We start from the raw sequence: 18,962 nt of genomic DNA on the forward strand, positions 1-18,962 counted from the left end.
TAATTGGAATAAGAATTCTGTTTTTTCCACTGCCACTAAATGAGTAATGTTAGGCACTCAGGCCTACAAATTAAGAGATTTGAACAAGGTCATCTCCAAGAGTTCCTTAGAGCTTCAAGCTTCAGAATGCAGTCAACGGCATCTGTAGATATGTTATCTAAGCATTAAGAGGGAGAATGCAGCCTACCTGTCACCACAGATGACAAAAGGGTACCCTGTATCCCAGGCTGGCTGGCCTTTGAGAGGTGGGCAGGACCTCCAGGAGAGAGTAATTGCAAGTTGTCTTTGGAGAAAACAGTAGGAACACTTGGTAAGGTGGAAGGTGGGACTGGAGCCAGATAGGAGCATCACAAAAGCTGGCTTACAGAGTTAGAGCTTAGGTTTATAGACAGGGCAGCAGCTCTTGAAGGTGTGATCTAACAAAAGGAGACAGGACAAGGCCATATTGCTAGAAGAGTATTGAGACAGGCTGTCCCTCATATTTGGCAGAAATGCTGGCATATCTATGTTTTATTTCTTTCAAGTAAAAAAAAAAAAATTATTACTTTTTTCCAGGTAGGGTTCCACTCTAGCCCAGGCTGACCTGGAATTCACTATGGAGTCTCAGTGTGGCCTCGAACTCACGGCGATCCTCTTACCTGTGCCTCCTGAGTGCTGGGTTAAAGGCGTGTGCCACCATGCCTGGCTTTTTTTTTTTTTTTTTGAGACAGTCTTCTGGGGTTCAGGTTGCCCTCAAACTCACTACATAGCTGAGGATGACCTTGAACTTCTGAGTCTCCTGCTTCCACCTCCCCAGTGCTAGGAGTACAGGTACATGCCACCGAGCATGGTTGATGTACTGCTGGGAGTCAAATCCAAGGCTTTGCTTATGCTAAGCAGCAGCTCTGGCAACTGAGCCACATCCCAAGACCCTCGCTGTGATTTCAGGTGCTTACCCAACCACAAGCTTCTTGCTCCTCCACTTAGCTCTTCCCATTGCTGATGGTGCTGTCATTTGACCATGGGGGACTGGCTCAGAAGGTGTGGTGAAACAATAATAATAATAACTAATATTCAAGCTTTATTTTAATATTTTAATAAAAATAATAGCCTGTGGTAAAATGATGACCACATTATTATTATTATTATTTCTAGGGCCTTGCATATGCTAGACAAGAGCTCTAACCCTAAGCTATATCACCAGCCCTCTTTTTACTTTTTATTTTCAGACAGGGTCCTACTAAGTTGCCCAGTTTGTCCTGAACTCACAATGGCTCAAGCAGTCCTTGAAATTTCTATCTTCCTGCCTCAGTGTCCTGTGTAGCTGGGATTACAGGCCTATGTCACCAGTCTCAATGACATTAAGAAATATTTTTAAATGTTGGGCATGGTGGTGCACACTTTTATTTACTTTTTATTTTTAAAATATGTTTTATTTATTTATTTGAAAGAGAGAGAGAGAGAGAGGAAGAGGCAGAGAGAAAGAGAGAATGGGCGTGCCAGGGCAAACAAACTTCAGACACAAGTGCCCCTTGTGCATCTGGCTTACGTGGGTCCTGGCGAATTGAACTGGGGTCCTCAGCCTTCACAGGCAAATGCCTTAACTGCTAAGCTATTTCCCCAGCCCCAGTGCACACTTTTTTTTTTTAAAAAAAGATTTTACTTATTTATGTATTTATATGAGAGAGAGAGAGGCAGACAGAGAAAGAAAGAGGCAGATAGACAGGGAGACAATGGATGCACCAGGGCCTCCAGCTACTGCAAATGAACTCTAGATGCATGTGCCACTTTGTGCATCTGGTTTGCGTGGATCCTAGGGAATTGAACTTTGGCTTTGCAGGCACGTGTCTTAACTGCTAAGGCATTTCTCCAGCCGTGGTCAGGTATTTTTGTCACAGCAATGAGACAACTAACTAATACACAGACATAGAATTGATAGGTTGAATAATTTTCATGGTCTCTGGAGCATAGTGGCTATCTTCAGCTGCTTGGTAATTGTCCTCAGGGTGACTGGGGCAGTTAGATAGGGCTTAGAGTGTGATGGAGCAAAACTGAAGGGTTCTGCATGGATTGGTGTGTGTTTGACCAGCCCACGTGCAGGCAGCTGCTGATCCTCTTGAGGAATAAGCTAACTCTGGGAGGGGCGGACCCTTCAGAGCCAGCATGGGCCAAATATCCAAACATCACCTTATAGACATTAAAAGAAGCTGGACCTGGTGGTACAGGACTGTAATCCTGACTACTTAGGGGTGGGGTGGGGAGCTGAGGCAGGAGTATCAGAAGTTCAAGTCCTACCTGGGCTACAGAGTGGCTTCAAGGCCAACCCAGACATGTGGCCAGACTCTGTCTCAAAATTAAAAATAAAATGAGCATTGGAGATGTATCTTAGTGGTTTATAGCTTGCCTAGCATGCACAAGGTCCTGGGTTCAATCCCAACATTGGAAAAAATACAGTTAATACAGGGGCATTTCTTTCCAGAAGTGTCCCATTACCAAATCAGGAGGTGGAACCTAGTCCCTCTTCCAACTTGGACAGTTCTTTGAGACTATTTTTTTTGTTTTGTTTTGTTTTTCAAGGTAAGGTCTAAATCTATCCCAGGCTGATCCAGAATTCACTATGTAGTCTCAGGGTGGCCTCAAACTCTCAGTGATCCTCCTACCTCTGCCTCCTGAGTGCTGGGATTAAAGGCGTGTGCCACCATGCTCTGCCTTCTTTGTGATTATCTTGATGACTAGATTCTGGAGCAAGTAACACTGGGTGACTGCTAAGGATGGGCCTCTACTTGATTCTTTTTCTGTTAGGAGACTTGTCCTTGGCACTCAGACATCGTGTTATGAGGAAACCTGGGGCACATGCTTATCTTCTGGCCAAGAGCCCAGCTAAAGTCTCTGTTAATAGTCTGCATTGAAGATTGATGTACATGAACATGACTTTTCTTTGTCTTAAAGATTTGAAAAATATTTTTATTTATTTGTTAGGGGGGGGGAGAGACAGAAAGAGAGAGATGGAGAGAGGGTGTGTGTGTGTGTGTGGGTGGGTGGGTGCTCCAGTGCCTCTTGCCCCTATAAATGAATTCCAGATGTATGTACCACTTTGTACATCTGGCTTTACATGAGTACTGGAAAATCAAACCTAGGTAGGCTTTGCGAGCAAGTGCATTTGACTACTGTGCCATCTTCACAGCCTGAACATGGCTTTAAAATAGTATTTTAGGACTGGAGAGATGGCTCAGGGGTTTAAGGCACTTGTTTGTAAGGCTGACAGTTCTGGTTTGGTTCCCCAGTACCCTTGCAAAGCCAGATGTGCAGAGTAACACATGCATCTGGACTTCATTTGCAGTGGCTGGAGACCCTGGCATGCTCATACACTCTCTCTACTTGCAAATGAACTCCAAAGGCATGTGCCACCTTGTACATCTGGTTTATGTAGGTCCTGGGGAGTTGAACCTGCATCCTTAGGCTTCTCAGTTAATCACTTTAACTGCTGAGCCATCTCTCCAGCCCCCAGCACTGTATTTTTTTTTTTCTTTTCTTTTGGTTTTTCAAGGAAGGGTTTCACTCTGGCTCAGGCTGACCTGGAATTCACTATGTAGTCTCAGGGTGGCCTTGAACTCTCGGTGATCCTCCTACCTCTGCCTCTGGAGTGCTGGGATTAAAGGTCTGTGCCACCACACCCAGCTCTGGATATTTTTTAATGTACTGGTTTTTAAAAATATTTTATTCATTTTTATTTATTTATTTGAGAGCGAGCGAGTGAGCGAGTGAGTGAGAGCGAGACAGAGAGAGAGAGAAAGAATGGGCTTGCCAGGGCCTCTAGCCATTGCAAATGAACTCCAGCCCCCTTGTGCATCTGGCTAATGTGGGTCCTGGGGAATCAAGCCTTGAACTGGGGTCCTTAGGCTTCACAGGCAAGTGCCTAACAGCTAAACCATCTTTCCAGCGCCTCCAGCACTGGATATTTTTTAAAAAAATTTTATTTATTTGGAGAGAGAGCGAGCACTACATTAAACCAGGCCTCTGATAACTCAGGTCTATAATCCCTGTATTTGGAAGGAAGAAGCAGGTGGATCAGAAATTCAAGGTTATCCTCAGCTTTATAGCAATTTCCAGGCTAATTTGGGATACACACGAGAGAGAGAGAGAGAGAGAGTGTCGATAAGAAAAGAGGAAAGAAGAAAAAAACAACTCAAAGCCTACATATTAAGACCCTGCCTCACAAAGCAAAGCAATCAGACGCCGTCACATTGACCCTGGGGTGTGGGCATGTGGCTCTGAGGAGAACACTTGTCTAGCACACACAAGGCCGTGGGTTCGATCTCCAGGGCAGTGACAACAAACAGAAAAGGGGTAATGTACGCTCCTGAACGCTTACTCACTCTTCGTTAGCCAGGCCCGGGCGTGCCCGCATGTGACTCGGTGCGTGGTTCTTCAGTGGACGGTTTCTAGAAACGGGCCCCGCGCTCAGGCTTCAGAGCAGTTGAGATCAGGCACAGGCCAAGCACTGCCGAGGGTCGTGCCCGTAGGACTGCCTCCCGTTAGGGGACCTGGATTTTGTACTCAAGTTCTTAAACCATGATGGCAGTTAAGATGACAGTGCCTTCAGAGACTGGCAGTTAAGTGACTTGATTTCACCTTGAGGTTCAATGAATCTCTCCTAAGCACAGCTGTTGGAAGCGGGCATATAGTGCATTATGCCTGTAATCCCAGGACTCAGGAGGCTGAAGTGGGAGAACTGTCATGAGTTCAAGGCCAGTTGAGGCTACAGAATGTGATCCTGTCCAAGACAAAACAACTGGGATGTAGTTCAGTTAGTGGAATGCTTGCCTGGTATTTTTGAAGCCTTGAGTCTAATCTCTAGTACTATGTAACCTAGGTGTGGTGGGGGTGGACCAGTAATCCCGGCATTTAGGAGGCAGAAGCAGAAGGATCAGAAGTTCAAGGTCATCCTCAGCTACCTAGGGAGTTTGAGTCCAGCCTGCGCTACATGAGACACTATTTTAAAAAAGAAAATTAAGAAGTTGGGGCCAGCCAGGTCTGGTTAGTCCTAGCACTCAGGAGGCAGAGGTAGGATCGCTATGAGTTCGAGGCCACCCTGAGGATATACAGTGAATTCCAGGTCAGCCTGGGCTAGAGTGAGACTCTACCTTGAAAAACCAACCCCCTCCAAAATAAATGGTGGTAGTGTGGTGCACATCTTTAATCCCAGCACTTGGGAGGCAGAGGTAGGAGGATCACTGTGAGTTCAAGGCCACTCTGAGACTACATAGTGACTTCCAGGTCAGCATGGGCTAGAGTGGGACCCTATCTTGAACCCCCCCCAATAAATAAAAATAAAAAAGTGGGAGTTAGAAGGAAGAGAGAGAACTCCATGTGTCTGTGAATGTGGGTGACTGCAGACGATGGTCAACTTGACCTTGACTGGCCCATGCCAGCATTTCTCCCTCTGCTTGTGGCAATGTCTGGAGCTGTTCTCCAATCACCAGCTCATTCACGAGCTCTGCCTCTTCCCTCACCCTCTGGCTTAGCTGACACTTGGAACCATAGTGAAGGATTATTGCATTTGGGCTTTTTATACAACATGGAATGAAATGTGGAGTGTACCTTTGCAGTTTGTCTAATTTTCTTCCTGTCGCCAAAGCAAAGTGTTAGGAAGAGTAAGTCATTTTGCAGTTGCCGCAGCTGCTACTGAATAGAGATTGGAAAAATGATTTGCTTGAACAAAGTGGAGATCAGATAAATCCAATGAATTTGTCTCTGAAAGAAATGTGTGTGCCAGAGAAAGAGAGGGCTGCAGTCTGCTTCCCTGTGGGGGTGGGGCCCAGAGCCCTTGGCTTATATTAAGCATTTTGCCATGTTATTTAGTAGGCTGCAGAAATGGCTTAGTGGTTAAGGCACTAGCCTACAAGGCCAAAGGACAAAATTTGATTCCGCAGGACCCACATAAAGCCAGATGCACAAGGTGCCAAATGAGTCTGGAGTTTGTTTGCAGTGGCTAAAGGCCCTGGTGCTCCAATTCTCCTCTTTTTTTTTTTTAATATTATTTGTTAGAGAGAGAGAGAGAGAGAGAGAGAGAGAGAGAGGGAGGAAGAGAAGGAAGCAGATAGATAGAGAAGGAGTGAGAATGGGCACACCAGGGTCTCCAGCCACTGCAAATGAGCTCCAGATGCATGTGCCACCTTGTGCATTTCAGTTACATGCGTCCTGGGGAACTGAACCTGGATCCTTAGGCTTCACAGGCAATCGCTTTAGCCACTAAGCCATTGCTCCAGCCCCAATTCGCCTCTCTTTATCTGCCTCTTTCTCTCTAATATAAATAAATAAATAAATGAATGAATAAAAATATTGTCAGGTGTGGTAGTGCACACCTTTAAGCCCAGCACTTGGGAGGCAGAGATAGGAGAGTTGCTGTGAGTTGGAGGCCACTCTGAGACTATATAGTGAATTCTAGGTCAGCCTGGGCTAGAGCAAGACACTATCTTGCAGGGGGGGGGGGGAATAAGAAGAGGGGTTGGCCCAGTGGTACCTCCTATAATCTTAGTAATTGAGAGGCTGAGGCAGAAGGATTACTGTGAGTTTTGTGAGTTTGCCACCAGCATGAGCCAAATAATGAGTAGCAGGTTAGTTATGGCTACATAATAAAACCCTGTCTCAACATCCCCCCCAACCAAGAAGAGAGACAGTGTTATTGGAATAATAGTAATTATGAAACTGGGGATGTGGTTCTATGGTAGAATATTTGCCAGGCATATACAAACAAGTCTCTGGGTTCCATCCTTGCACCATATTTAAGGAAAAGCAAGGGGTTGGGGATATAGCCCAGCCGGGAGTGCTTACTGGTTGCTTGGCATGTACGGAAGCTTTGGGTGGGATCCCTAGCTGGGTGTGGTGGTGGATGCCTGTAATCCCAGCACTAGGGAGGTACAGGGCGGAGGATGATGACAGCCGTGGCTACATGAAACCTTGTTTCAAAACAAGAACAAAGCAAACCAATCAACCAAACAAACAAGAAAGATTATGGCCAAACCACCTTGAGTGTCCCCGGTCTTGTCTCAGCTAGAAGCTAAGCAGGGTCAAGCCCGGTTAGTAAAAAAAAGATTTATGCTGTAACATGGTGGCTCATGTCTTTAGTCCCAGCACTTGGGGAGCTGAAATGGGGTACCTCTGTGAGTTTGAAGCCAGCCTGGAACTTCAGAGGAAGTTCAAGGTCAACCTGGAATAGAGTGAGATCCTGCCTCACAAAACAACCAAAACCAAAAGCAAAAGCAAAAGCAAAAATCCCCACAAAAACAAACAAAACAAGCCAGGTGTGGTGGCGCATGCCTTTAATCCCAGCATTTGGGAGGTAGAGGTAGGAGGATTGCCGTGAGTTCAAGGCCACCCTGAGACTCCATAGTGAATTCCAGGTCAGCCTGGGCTAGAGTGAGACCCTCTTTGAAAAACAAAACAAAACAAAACAAAATCTTATTTCTTGTAAACAATACTGAGTGGTGTGAGGGTGCAGAGCAGTTACATTCTCTTCAGTTTATACAGGCAGAGAACGAGAGAGAAATCTATTACGGGGTCATCACTCAGCTCCCCAATCTATACAAAAGCCTTTGCATTTTGGATGATGCATTTGAATGTATGTGATTCCAGTGACTTAAGGACATTGGAATCCAAAACCAACAAGAGAAACATTCTCCAGGACTGCCTGTTTTGAAAAATTTTTATTTACTTATTATTTAATTTTGAGAGAGAGAAAGAGAGAGAGAGAGAGAGAGAGAGAGAGAGAGAGAGAAAATGAGTGTGCCAAGGCCTCTAGCCACTGCAAACTCCAAACACATGTGCCACCTTGCGCATCTGGCTTATGTGGGTACTAGGGAATTGAACCTGGTTCCTTAGGTTTTGCAGTCAAGTGCCTTAACCGCTAAGCCATCTCTCCAGCCCAGGACTGCCTTTTAATGCAGCCACAAGTAATCCTTGCTGCTTTTGTTGCCTAGGCTTTCCTTTGCTGGAGTCTTGCTTCTTTTACATTCTGCCTTGCAGGTGCCCAGAATATGGAAACTCTGTCCTTACTACTCTTTGTTAGAGCAGGGCTGGGGCGAGGGAACCAACTAGTCACAGTTTGCATCCTGTGGCTGGCCTGTCCCCATGGTGGACTGAAGTCCCTGTCACACAGCTGCTACAAAACTTTGGGTGGCTATCTTTTTTTTTCTCAAATTTTTTTTTTAAATTTTTATTTTATTTATTTATTTGAGAGCGACAGACATAGAGAGAAGGACAGATAGAGGGGGAGAGAGAGAATGGGTGCGCCAGGGCTTCCAGCCTCTGCAAACGAACTCCAGACACGTGCACCCCCTTGTGCATCTGGTTAACGTGGGACCTGGGGAACCGAGACTCGAACCGGGATCCTTAGGCTTCACAGGCAAGCGCTTAACCGCTAAGCCATCTCTCCAGCCCTTTTCCCAAATTTTTATTAAGAACTTCCATGATTATAAAAAAGATATCCCATGGTAATACCCTCCCTCCAGCCACTTTCCCCTTTGAAACTCCGTTTTCCATTATATCCCCTCCTCTTCTCAATCAGTCTCTCTTTTATTTTGATGTCATGATCTTTTCCTCCTCTTATTATGGTCTTGTGTAGGTAGTGTCAGGCACTGTGAGGTCATGGATATCCAGGCCATTTTGTGTCTGGGGGGAGCACATTATAAAGAGTCCTACCCTTCCTTTCGCTGTTACATTCTTTCCGTGAGTGGCTGTCTTTACAGGTGTACCAGGACTTCTGGTCCTTGAAGAATCCTTGGTAGGTGTCTCTGGTCCCCACTGAGGTTCAGAAGCCCTGGGCTTCCTGTAACGTTCTCCATGGAGTCAATGGAGGCAGATCGGTCCCTTTCCATACTTTACCTGGTTGCAGGTGTGCCCAGCCTGGGCAGTCCCAGTGTTCCTCCTTCTAAGACAGTCACCTATAGGTTAGGTTGGCCTCAGTCCTCAAACTCACATGGCTGAAGCTGGGCTTGAACTCCTGATCTTTACACACAGGCACCACCACGGCCCGCGTTCTCTCATCTTCTTTCAGAGATGGTCTCCTTGTGAGGTTCAGCTTGGATGGGGAGGGTACGTGGTGTACAGCTCGGGTGACCATAGCTGCTCTGTGGGACTCAGAGCCAACCCTTACCTCAGCAGACAACTGTGGCCTGGTTATTGCCTCAAGTTCAAGGTCCTGGCTCCTCCTCTGGCCTGCTGAGTTCTCTCAATGTCGTTGATAAGAAGAGTGTCAGTTATTTGTTGCCCCATCCACCACTTCAGTAGTACAATGTAAGCGACTGATAAAAAGCACACAGATATTGTTGATATTGATATTGCCCTGCACCCGTGGCCCTGGGAGCTAGGTGTAGATGTGTTTCTCGGTGACTCTGACAGGGTGTACACTAACGACTGGTGGGATCAGAGGTCAGGAGGGAACCAAGATAGAAAACTGTGCCATGTCAGTGATGTCGCCTTCCTGTGCTGTAGAACTCATCTACGAAAGGAGGCAGGCCAGATAGTCCTTTTCTATTTTCTCTTCTCGTCTTCTCCCCCTTTTCTCCTCCCTCCCTCCCTCCCTTTTTCTACTTCTACTCTTTCTCTTTCTTTTTTTGAGGCAAGATCCATTTCACCCATATGGCCTTGACCTCACTTTGTGTCTATGGTGAAGGATGGGATTACAAGCGTGCACGATCACCCTGGTGTGTGTGTTGCTGGGAATAAAACTCCAGGCTTTGTTCATGGAAGGCAAGCACTCCAGCCACTGAGCTGCAGATCTTTTTTTTACATCCCTTCCGACTCTAAGAGTCACTTCTGTCACTTTTCTTGGGAATTTTTAAACTAACAAAAGTTAACACTTAGTGCCTCCCAAAGACCATACATTGATTCCCCCTTTCCAACCCCGTTCTTTTTTGAATTCAGGCTCTTGTTCTGTTTGTAGACTCTAGTTCAGGCTAACCTGAAACTCACTCTGTAGCACCAGGTTGGCCTGGAACTCACAACTCACAGTGATCTTCCTACCTCAGCCTCTCTAGTGTTTGACTAAAGTTGTGTACCACCATGCCTGGCACAATTGATTCTTTTTAAAAAAAAAATTATACACACACACACACACACACACACACACACACACACACACATATTTTTCTTTATTAGATATGTATATACTCAGTATGTAAACAATACAACTGATTCTCAAAAGATGCGCCTGGCTATGTCTCTGGGTTAACATTCTGGAGAGGAAGTTCTTTAAGTGTCAGATAATTTTGTTGTGTATATGAGTGAGATGCTAGACAGCTAGCTCAAGAGCTCTGTCACTGAGTAACATTCCCATCTAGGTTATTAAAAAAAAATTAAAATCTTGGCGTGGTGGCGCACGCCTTTAATCCCAGCACTCGGGAGAAAGAGGTAGGAGGATCGCCATGAGTTCGAGGCCACCCTGAGACTACATAGTGCCAGGTCAGACTGGGGTAGAGTGAGACCCTACCTTGAAAAACAAAACAAAGAAACAAACAAACAAAAAAATTAAGTGACAACAGCCTTAGGGAGGAACTGACCCAGAGGATATTGAAGTGTTGGACTTCTGGCTTGCAGAACTCAGACAATACAAGCCTGTCCTATGCCAGCTTGGTTGGTGGTACGTTAGGTCGGTGGCAGCCTTAGGAACTAAAAGAGCCAGGTCCTGGGGCTGGGGAGATGGCTTAGTGGTTAAGCGTTTGCCTGTGAAACCTAAGGACCCCGGTTCGAGGCTTGATTCCCCAGGACCCACGATAGCCAGATGCACAAGGGGGCGCACGCGTCTGGAGTTTGTTTGCAGTGGCTGGAGGTCCTGGCACACCCATTCTCTCTCTGTTTGTCTGTCTGCCTCTTTCTCTCTCTGTCTGTCGCTCTCAAATAAATAAAAATCAACAAAATTTAAAAAAAATTAAAAAAAAATTAAGTGACAAAACAGCAGCTTGGATGAGGGAATTACTTGCTTACCGCTGAGGTTCAGGGCTACCTGAGAACATCTACAGTTTGCAACTGCTGCTGTAGCGCTCGCTCACCTTTGACCTCAGGCGGAGTTCCTTCATTTGCCAGATGTCACCCCCTGGGGAGGAAACCCCACTTCCTCTAATCACTGAGCACCTTCACTTTCACACTGATTGCCTCATCCTTGAACTTCTGTAAGCAAATGCCAGCAGTCACTTGGTTTGGGCTCGATTATAATCTATGTTTACTCTAACCTCTGTAGCAGAAGAATTGACATTACCAGTATATGCCAAACAGGATCTGCTCTTAGAACCATGATGGGTTTAGCCCTACTAAAAAACTGGTAGGGGATTCTGGGTAGTGTATCACTGAAGATAGAATAGTGTGTGCGGGGCTGGAGAGATGGCTTAGTGGTTAAGTGTTTGCCTGTGAAGCCTAAGGACCCTGGTTCAAGGCTCGGTTCCCCAGGTCCCATGTTAGCCAGATGCACAAGGGGGCGCACGCGTCTGGAATTCGTTTGCAGAGGCTGGAAGCCCTGGCGCGCCCATTCTCTCTCTCTCCCTCTATCTGTCTTTCTCTCTGTGTCTGTCACTCTCAAATAAATAAATAAATAAAATGAAATAAAATGAACAAAAAATATTAAAAAAAAAGAATAGGATGTGCTATAGTAATAATCTAACACCTCAGCACTTCAAAGCCTGTTAACAATTCTTGCTGGACGTGATAACACAGAGGTCTAGCACTCAGGAGGCTGAGGCAGGAGAATCATGAGTTTGAGGCCAGCTTGAGCTACAGAGAGTTCCTATGTAAAAATAGCAAAAAAAAAAAAAAAGGCTGGAGAGATGGCTTAGTGGTTAAGGTATTTGCTGCAAAGCCAAAGGACTCAGGTGCGATTCCCCAGGACCCACGTAAACTAGATGCACAAAGTGGCGCATGAATCTGGAGTCTGTTTGCAGCGGCTAGAGGCCCTGGCACCCATATTCTCTCTCTCCCCCTCTTTACGCCCCTCTCTCAAATGAATAAATAAAAATATTTTACAAAAGCAAAAATAGCTGGGTGTGCTCATGTCTTTAATCTCAGTATTTGAGAGGCAGAGAGGTAGGAGGATCGCCATGAGTTCAAGGCTACCCTGAAACTACATAGTGCATTCCAGGTCAGCCTGGGTAGAGCGAGACCCTACCTCAAGAATACCACTATATATATATTTCTTGTTCATGATTTTATTTATTTACTTTCATGTAGGGATTTGTGTGTGGTAAGTACGTGGTCTATTACTGAGCTGTGTTCCAACCCCTTGTACATATTTGATACAGACTAACTGGTCAGGTCAGCGCATGGTGGTCACTCCTGGAAGTAGGCTAAAGGACGTTTTTACTCTCACTATTGGTAAGAAAGAAAGCCGGAGAGTTCTGTTTTATCTACCTCAGTGACACATCGCTCTGCCCACAGTTCATTGGTGGATGCAAGTCAAATGGCCTTGGCCAACTCTAAGGGGGCTGAATCTATAAAATTCCTGCACGCGTGTAAGGAGAGGGGAGCTGGGTCAGTGTCCAGGAGCAATGTCTGAGAACCGGAGGAGCTGATGGCACCACGCCCGGTCTAAGCACTGAGATCCCGTGAGCCAGCCCGGCTCACATCAGGAAGAGGAAGGGTGAATGTCTCCTCTGCCTTGTGTCCGCTCAGGCCTCGGCGGCAGGCTGCCTGAGGCCCCATTTTGGAGAGGGTAATCTGTTTTTACAGAGTCCATGTGTTCAGTGGCTAATCTTACTCAGAAACCTCCTTCTAGGCACACTGGAAATAAAAGAATGTTTAATCAGGACACCCTGTGCTTCAGTCACATTGAAAGTTAACCATCATGGGAGCAAAGCCATAAACAGAGTCACATCTTTGGATGTGCAGGAAGGAATACTTGCTGTCACTGTCCCCAGCCCTCCGCTCCTGCTGCTTCCTTTAGAAAGTTCACAGGCTGAGCATGTAGCTCCGGCAGAACCTTGCATGGATGAGGCCCTGTTCAATCCCAGCACTGTAACAAAGAAAAAAAAAAAAACAACTCATATTATCACATATGTTTAAAAAAACAAAAACAAGAAGCTGGGCGTGGTGGTGCACGCCTTTAATCCCAGCACTCGAGAGGCAGAGGTAGGTGGATCGCTGTGAGTTCGAAGCCACCCTGAGACTCCATAGTGAATTCCAGGTCAGCCTGGGCCAGAAGTGAGACCCTACTTCAAAAAACCAAAACCAAAACCCAAACCCAAACCAAAACCAAAACAACAACAACAAAAAACATCCAGTATTGGAAAAATTAAAAACTGGTAATGGGACTGGAGAGCTGGTTTAGCTGTTAATGCACTTGCCAGCAAAGCCAAAGGAACTGGGTTTGGTTTCCCAGAACCCACATAAAACTGGATGTGCAAGGCGGGGCCTGAGTCTGGAGTTCCTTTGCAGTGGCTGGAGGCCCTGCTTGGCCCATTCTGTTTGTTTCTCTTCTCTCTGTCTCTCTAATTTTATTTTATATATATATATTTATATATATTTTTATTTTTTAATTTGTGTCTCTTCTCTCTTTCTTTTGGTCAGGTTTGCTAAGGGTTTATCGATCTTGTTTATCCTTTCAAAAAACCAACTCTTTGTTTCATTAATTCTTTGGATTGTTTTTTTTTTTTTTGTTTCTATTTTATTAATTTCTGCCCGTAATCTTTATTATTTTTTCCTGTCTACTGATTTTTGGTTTGCCTTGTTCTTCTTTTTCCAAGGCTTTAAGGTGAAACATTAGGTTGTTTACTTGCGACCTTTCTAATTTCTTTTTTTTTTAATTTTTATTAGCATTTTCCATGATTATAAAAAAATATCCCATGGTAATTCCCCCCCCTTCTAATTTCTTAATATAGGCACTTAAAGCTATAAATTTACCTCTTAGAACTACCTTCATTGTGTCCCAGAGATTATGTTGTTATGTTGTGTTCTCATTATCATTTGACTCTATAAATTTTTTGATTTCCTTCTTGATTTCTTCATTGACCCATTCATCATTTAGTAGTGTATTGTTTAGTTTCCATGATTTTGTGTATGCTCTATAGCCTTTCTTGCTATTGATTTGTAGTTTGATTCCAAATTCAATTTTCCTGTATTTGTTAAGATTTGCTTTGTGCCCTAATATATGGTCTATTTTAGAGAATGTTCCATGTGCCACTGAAAAGAATGTATATTCTGTAGCATTTGGATGAAATGTCCTGTATATATCTATTAGGTCCATTCCTTCTATGACCTCATTTAGTCCAGATTCCTCTCTGTTTATTTTTTCCCAGGATGACCTGCCAATTGATGAGAGTGGGGTGTTGAAGTTACCTGCTACCACTGTGTTTGGTGTTATCTGTGACCTTAGTTCTAATAGTGTTTGTTTGACGAATTTGGGTGCCCCCATGTTAGGTGCATATATGTTTAGGCTTGTAATGTCCTCCTGTTGGAGTGTGCCCTTAATCAATATAGTGACCTTCCTTATCTTTCTTGACTAACGTTGGACTGAAGTCTACCTTGTCAGATATTAGGATAGCAACCCCTGCTTGTTTTCTAGGCCCATTTGCTTGAAACACCGTTTTCCAACCTTTCACCCTAAGATAATGTGCATCCTTTGTAGAAAGGTGAGTTTCTTGGAGACAACAAATTGTAGGATCCTGCTTTTTAACCTGATCTGCAAACCTATGTCTTTTGGTTGGGGCATTTAGGCCATTGATATTAAGTGATATTATTGAAAGGTGTGTATTTATGTTTGCTATTTTTTTTTTTTTTTTTGTGGTTCCGGTTCTACCTACGCTCTCTTGTGTTAATTAGTATTTGAGTATTGCTTGTTTTTTCCAGGTTCCTTATATGTGTGCTTTTCCTTCTCTTTGGCATGGAGGATTCTTTCAAGTATTTTCTGTAGAGCTGGTTTTGTCTTCAAATACTCCTTTAGCCTGCTTTTGTCATGGAATGTCCTTATTTCTCCATCTATTTGAATGGATAGCTTTGTAGGATAAAGTAACCTTGGTTGACAGTTGTTATCTTTCAGAACTTGGAATACATCACTCTATGCCCTTCTGGCTTTTATAGTTTGTGTTGAGTAATCTGCTGTAATCTTGATGGGCTTGCCTTTGTATGTAACTTGATTTTTCTGTCTGACTGCTTTCAATATTTTTTCTATGGATTGTGTGTTTGGTAGTTTGATTATAATATGGTGAGGAGAGGTTCTTTCCAGGTTTTGTCTGGCTGGGGTTCTAAAGGCTTCCTGTATCTGCATTGGCACCTCTTTCCCAATTTGGGGGAAGTTTTTTTCTTCTATGATTTTGTTGAAGACACCTAATATGCCTTTGGAGTGAAATTCTTCTCCTTCTACTATGCCCTAAATTCTTATATTTGGTCTTTTCATAGGGTCCCGAATATCTTGAAATTCCCATTCATACTTTTCTATTAGTTTGTCTTTCTCCTTGTTGGACTATATTAGATCTGCCACCTGGTCTTCTAGCTTAGATATTCTGTCCTCTCCTTCATCCATTCTACTGGTGAGATTTTCTACAGAGTTTTTAATTTCATTAACTGTGTTCTTCATTGCTAGTAATTCTGCCTGCTTTTTCTTTATTATTTCTATTTCCTTATTTATGTCTTGTATTGCCTTCTTCTTTTTTTTTTTTTTTGTTTTTGGAGGTAGGGTCTTACTGTAGCCCAGGCTGACCTGGAATTCACTATGGAGTCTCAGGGTGACCTCAAACTCACAAGCGATCCTCCTACCTCTGCCTCCCGAGGGCTGGGATTAAAGGCGTGCACCACCATGCCCGGCGTATTGCCTTCTTTATTTCATTAAATTGGTGTCCTGCATCTTCTTTGATTCCTTTGATTTCCCCTTTGTTTCTTTTGATTTGTTCTTTGACTTCTTCGAACATATTTACAATCATTCTTTTGAAATCTTTCTCAGGCATTTCCTCTAACTCGTTCTCACTGGAGGTCATCTCTGATGCATTAATACTTATTGGTGGTTTTATATTGTTTTGATTTTTGGTGTTTCTTGTGTTATAATGTATATATTTTTGCATCTTGGGTTAAGTTAATGCTTGGGTTTTCTAGTTTGCTGGGTATTCTTAGCTGTATCAATTGATCTGATATTATATATCCTCAGTGTAGGAGATTAAAATGTTAGGTCATTCTGAAAGATAACAACTCTTAACACTCTCAGAGTATCCAGAGAAGTGTTCCTAGGGGTTGGGTTTGCCTGCTATGGGAGCATTCAAGCAGGCTGAGTGGAACAAAATACAGGTAGATTCTAAAATTTAACTAAACACTGTATACATTCAATCAACAACAGCACCAAGTATTTATGTAAGAGTAGGTATTATAACAACCAGATTGTCTATCAACAAAGAGGTTAAGATTTCTGATCTGTTGAGGGTTCCAAGTCAGCTTGTGACCAAGTGAGACCCTTCCCTGGTGCAATCCCAGTTATCTTTTTGGATGATTTTGGTCTCAGTCAAGTAGGGTGGCTGGGTTGCTGGTCCGCTGTTCTGTTTTCTGGAGCTGGGCCCTGGCTTTTCCTGTGGGGCAAACCGAGCCTGGCAACTGTGGCCCTGCAGATGGGCACCCTCACTGCTGGAACTGCCGTTGCTGCTGCTGAAGCTGCCGCTGCTGGGTCCGCTGCTGCTGCTGAAGCTGCCGCTGCTGGGTCCGCTGCTGCTGCTGAAGCTGCTGCTGCTACCGAAGCTGCCACTGCCGCTGCTGAGGCCACTGTTGCCGGTGCCGGAGCCGCTGCTGTTGCTGCTGGAGCTGGGGCATTGCTGCTGGAGCTGCTTCGGCCTGCCTGTGTAGGCTGTGGATGCTCTGCGACTCTTCTACTTCTCTGCTGCTGTTTTAATTTTTCATAACCCTCACTTTTTAGTAAAAGTGTATTTTGTTGGGTTTTCTTTGGCTTTTTCTCCCCTAGGCTGCTTTGGCATGGTTCCTATGCTGCCATCTTAACTGGAAGTCCTCTCTGTCTCTTCTTGCAAATAAATACATAAATATTTTAAAAAATGCTGGTATTGGGCTACTTGGTTCCATTGGCTGGTGGGGGGGGGGGTGGTCACTTAAGCCAGCAGATGGATGCCACCCTGGGTACTCGGCACCATGAGCACAGGGAGATGGAGGCCGAGGTGGCTTGGACTCAGAAGACCAAAGCTACCACGCCACCTTGGGCTGCTCGAGGCTCGCCTTGCTAAGCTTCGCCCAGAACTCATTACTCTGAAAGGTGGTGGTGGGGGGCCAGGAGAAGGTTCTGATGTGCCCAAGTCAGGTGACACTCGAATTGGGTTTTGTGAGTTTTCCATCTATGGGGAGGTCAGCGCTGCTAAGTAACCTTGCAGGAGTGTTTTCTGAGGCAGTAGCCCATGAATTCACTACTTTGACCACTGTGCCCAGTGTCATCAGATACAAAGGTGCCAAAATCCAGCTCCTGGATCTTCCAGGTATTATTGAAAGTGCCAAGGATGGGAAAGGTAGAGCTTGTCAAGTCATTGTAGTGGCCTAGCCATGTGATTGATCTTGATTGTTCTGGATATCCTGTAGCCCTTGGGACATAAGAAGATAATTGAAAATGAGCTGGAAGGCTTTGGTATCTGCTTGAACATCAATCCCTTCCCCCCAACATTGGCTTTAAGAAGAAAGATAAGGGAGGCATTAATCTAACAGCCACTTGCCCGCAGAGTGAGCTGGATGCCGAGACTGTGAAGAGCATTCTAGCCAAGTACAAAATTCACAATGCCCACGTGACTTTGCAGAGCGACGCCACAGCTGATGACCTCATTGACATGGTATAAGGAAATAGAGCCTATGTCCCCTGTGTCTATGTGTTAAATAAGATTGATCAAATCTCCGTTGAGGAGTTGGACATTATCTATAAGGTGCCTCACTGTGTACCCAATTCTGCACAACACTGCTGGGATTTTGATGACCTGTTGGGAAAGATCTGGGACTATCTGAAACCAGGGAGAATTTATATCAAACCCAACGGACAGTTACCAGCTCACACATCTCCAGTAGTTTTACCTTATTCCAGAACCACGGTGGAAGATTTCTGTAAGAAGATTCGCAAAAATGTTATCCAAGAATTTAAATATGCTCCGGTCTGGGGGTCTCTCTGTGAAACAGTCATCTCAGAAAGTGGGTTAAGACCATACATTGGGGGACGAGGATGTCATTCAGACTGTGAAGAAATGAACCCTTCCCCTTCTTCACCTGCCAGGCCAACGACAACAGTGTCCCCATGACCAAGCACCCCACTCAACCCTTGTGTCAGAACACAGGATGGAATGTGGATACGTCCAAATTGGAGCATCACCTGTCTCTCACTCCAGTCTCGGTGTGGCAGAGCCTGGCATTGAACTCCTTATCCTAATGCCACCACCTCCCAAGGCTGGGCGATATGCTTGTCCCACCATTGCTCATCGTTGCCTCTTACCTTGGCATCACCCTCTATGTGGAACTGTATAAAAGACCTGGCGGGGAGTAACAGACGCTAAGACCTTCTTGCTGAAGACTCCACATGCGTGGGCAGCAAGATCACTGAGAAATCAAGCTGGTGCTGAGCTGAAAACCTTCTCCCTGTAGATCAGCTGACTGTAAGCTGGAAAAAGCTGCACTGCATGCAGCCCTACGGGAGACAGAAGTCATCAGTGGTGAAAACAGCGGGCACCGGAAGCCTCAAGTTTGGCCAGACAGGTCAAATGACCTAACGGGAGCAATTGTGGCATGTCTGCTCTGGGAGAAACCAGCTGCTTTCTAATTGGACTGGAGGCCTGCTCTATGGGAGGGAATACATGTCTGGAACTGAAAATCTAATCAAAAGCCTGTGGCAGGGGAGGTCATGTGCCTTAGGGGTATAAAGTCTGCTCTTGTCTGGCTAAGTGCATATATTATTCTCACCAAACTGCCCTGAAAACACTACACTTAATGTTCATATTCATATATTAATGCTACTCTCACTTTGGGTTGGAGAAGCTTCTCTTGTCAGA

General features: G+C 44.9%; 1 pseudogene; it reads left to right on the forward strand.

Annotated features, from left to right (window-relative positions):
• The first annotated feature begins 17,051 nt into the window (after positions 1–17,051).
• Positions 17,052–18,168, forward strand: LOC101604304 (annotated as a pseudogene).
• Positions 18,169–18,962: the final 794 nt, after the last annotated feature.

The sequence above is a fragment of the Jaculus jaculus genome, chromosome 17, assembly GCF_020740685.1.
Source record: "Jaculus jaculus isolate mJacJac1 chromosome 17, mJacJac1.mat.Y.cur, whole genome shotgun sequence".
NCBI classification, from domain to species: Eukaryota; Metazoa; Chordata; class Mammalia; order Rodentia; family Dipodidae; genus Jaculus; species Jaculus jaculus.